This window comes from Elephantulus edwardii, unplaced genomic scaffold, assembly GCF_000299155.1.
Source record: "Elephantulus edwardii isolate Elephantulus edwardi_28Jun2011 unplaced genomic scaffold, EleEdw1.0 scaffold00005, whole genome shotgun sequence".
NCBI lineage: Eukaryota > Metazoa > Chordata > Mammalia > Macroscelidea > Macroscelididae > Elephantulus > Elephantulus edwardii.
This window is the reverse complement of record NW_006399755.1, coordinates 7713471-7717014: the sequence shown is the minus strand read 5'-3', so window position 1 is coordinate 7717014 and position 3544 is coordinate 7713471. Positions and strand designations below refer to the sequence as shown.

General features: G+C 38.5%; 1 protein-coding gene across 1 annotated transcript in view; it reads right to left on the bottom strand.

Annotated features, from left to right (window-relative positions):
* ZFYVE9 (zinc finger, FYVE domain containing 9) overlaps positions 1–3544 on the bottom strand; it is a 171031-nt gene that overhangs the window by 106128 nt on the left and 61359 nt on the right. The window lies entirely within an intron of this gene.

Sequence of the window (3544 nt, the reverse complement as noted above, 5' to 3'; positions counted from 1 at the left end):
AAGGGTTAAACCGGGTGGATCCTTGGAGGCAAAGATTCTGAGGCTCCGTCTAACATACTTTGGACATGTTGTGAGGAGGGACCGGTCCCTGGAGAGGGAGATCATGCTTCAGAGGGTGGAGGGACAGCGCAGGAGAGGAAGGCTCTCTATGAGGTGGATTGATTCAGTGAGTGGGATAATTGGGATGGGAGTGTCAGAGACAGTGCGATTGGCACAGGACAGAACGAAGTTTAGGGCTGCTGTACATAGGGTCGCTATGAGTCGCAAGCAACTCGATGGCACATAACAACAACAACAACAACAGTGTAGTGGGGGGAGGGTTGGGAGGGAGAAAAGTGTAACAATGAATGAATGGAAATCCAAAGTTTCGGAAAATTTTCATTGAAATTTATAATTTTTTTTTTTTAATCAATGCCTTTAAATTGTGGTACTGGAGAATAGTACTGAACATACCATGCAACACAAAAAAGAAAAAACACATTTGTCCTGGAGAAGGTGAAACCAAGCTGCTTCTTGAAGGCAAGAATTCTTACACTCCATCAGACAGACTTTGGACATAATGCCAGGAGGGGCTTGTTCCTGGAGAAGGATATCATGCTTGGAAGGGTGGAGGGAATGCAGAAGAGAGGAAAAAATCCTAGATGACCTGGATTGACACAGTGACTGTGTTAAAGCATGTAGGTGTGTCAGAGACAGTAATATTGGCTCAAGATAAGACAGGGTTCAGAGATACTGTACACAGGGTCACTATGAGTCACAAGTGATTTGACTACACATAATAACAACAAAAACATACATATATGTTTATATGTGTAATTATATTAGATTTATGTTGTTGTTGCTGTGTGCTGTTGAGTTAGAATCAAGTCATAGCTGATCTATAAACTGCACAGGAGGAGATAGTATATCTTTCTCCCATGGAGCAGCTGGTGGATTTGAACCATGTGCTTCTAAGTTGGCAAGGTAACTCCTTACCACTGGGCTACCAGAGCTCCTACATGTCCTATACTATGTTCATGTTGTGTACTGCTGAGTTGGAACCAAGCCATAGCTGTCTCTTCAGGAGGTTTTCAGAGGTAGTTAATTGTATGGGAGGAGACTGCCCATACTGTGTCTTCAGGATTACAACACAGCTTCTTGCCACTAAGCCACTAGAGTTCCCTATACATACTATATATAAATAAACATCTACATATTTATTTATATATATATACATAACCATCTACATACATATATACACATAAACATCTGTGTGTGTGTGTGTGTGTGTGTGTATAAATAAATAAATATACCAGGGAGCTGTTGACCTAATGGAAAGAAACTGCACTGTAATCCCAAAGGCCTATGGTTCAAATCTGCCAGCTTAGCTCCAACTCGACAGTACACAAAAACAACATAAACAAATACAAAGCATTTGTCCTTTTTATGACCGAGTTATTCCACTTCGCATAATGTCCACTGGATTTATTAATGTTGTGTATTGTTTCACAAGTTCTTCATTGTTTTTCAATGTTGCATAATACTCCATTGTGTGACTATATGCGTCTCTATAGTCATTAATTTGTTAAGACACTTGGACTGCTTCCATCTTTTTGCTCTTTGCTATTGTGAATAATATACATTTGTTTGTGTCTCAGCTCTGTTTTAGGATATAGTCCAGTAGCAGAATAGCTGGATCAAATAGTATTTCTACTTTCAACTTTCTGAGTAAACATCAAATTGCCTTTCATAGTGGTTGTACCATTTTTATAGTCTCATTGCAGTGTACAACAGTGCTAATCCCTCCGGATTCTTGCCAACATTTGTTGTTTGCTCTTCTGTTGAACTCTGCTATTGTTGCTAGGGTGAAACATTTCACCGATGAAGACATTTCACTGTTGTTTTGATTTGTAGCTCTCTAAATGACTAAAGATTACAGAAGAATTGATGCCTTTGATTTGTGGTGCTGGAGAAGTTTTGAACATACGATGGACAGCCAAGAAAACAAAGAGATCTGCCTTAGAGAGAGTGAAGCCAAGTTTCTCCATGGAAGCCAGGATTCTGAAGCTCCATCTCACCTACTTTGGGAACATGGCCAGAGGGGATTGGTCTCTGGAGAAGGATAGCATGCTTGGAATGGTGGAGGGGTGGCACAGGAGAGGAAGACCTTGGATGAGATGGACTGATATAGTAATTGGGGGAATGGGGATAGGTGTGTCAGTCAGTGAGAGTTGCTCAGGACAGGACAGGCTTCAGACCTGTTGTACAGAGGGTTACTATGAGTCACTGGCAACTAAACAGCACATAACAACAATAGTAAGAGATCTTAAGCATGTCTTCATGTGTTTTTTGACTATATGAATGTCTTTTTAATTTTCTTCTGTTTTGTGGAGCTTCCCACAATAGACCTGTGGGTCTCAAGGATGTACTGCATCCCTAGTAATGCTTTCTTTGTGTTACTGAGGTCTACTTTTCTTCTTGCTTTTCTTGCCTTTTCTCTCTTGTAAAATAAAAGCTGTTACACGTCACAGTGCAGGGACAATCTTTGTATATTAAAGAGGGCTGTTATGGGGTTGTTGTTTTTGTGTACTGTCGCATTCCAACTGGCCCACAGCTGACCCTTTATGAGACCCTCAGAGGCAGTTTTAACAGTACGATCTTTCTCCCATGGAGCAACTAGTGGATTCGAACCGCATACTTTCGGGATTGCAGTGCAGCTTCTTACGAGTAGGCCATCTTAAGGGTGTAATATCCCACACCCTTAATCTAACAACTGTTTGGTTTATTAGATTATAGGGATCTTTACATCATGATATTTTGGGAAAGTGTAATTCAATCTATGATAGTGCAGCTATTTTTCCTTTTCCTTTTGTAGACAAGAAAATCAATTCAGAAAGGATAAATTATTTCCCCACTGGATCACAGATAAAATAGATTGGTACTGAGATTAAAGTTCATGTGTGTCCAACTTTAAAGTCCACTCTTTTCCAACTACCCCAAAGGAAAAAAAAACAAACAAAACCTTTTTAAGTATAAAATAGGAATAGTCAGAAAAGGACAAATAATCTCCGGTATGTTTCTAAGTTATTTGAGAACTGGCTGAAAACAAAAGAAAGGTCACTCTTTTTGCAAGTGAAGCACAGCTAGGTTATAAAGATCCATACATGCCAATGCAAGCAGTTTATACTGAAAAGTATTGGGAATCCATTTAACATTTCTAAGAACAATAATTTATGACAAAGTATGTTTAAAAAGTCTATGTTTTAAAAGATAACTTGAAATGTAAAGGATAAAATACAGACAGACTGATTTCAAGGAGGCTTAAAAAAATAGTACAAAAATGAAGAGAAATTAATAAACCAAAAAATAAACCCAAAAAATACACTACAGTGGATGCTGACCCAGATATATACAATATAAACTTTCATATAAAATTAAAGTTTTTTAAAACTGAATATTGTTTTTACTACTTCTTACCAGGTCTCCCTAAAAATATTCACAACTGTTAAACTGCTACTTAAGTTCAGAGCTCTCCACTTACTCTTTCTAAATCTACCCTTTTTTT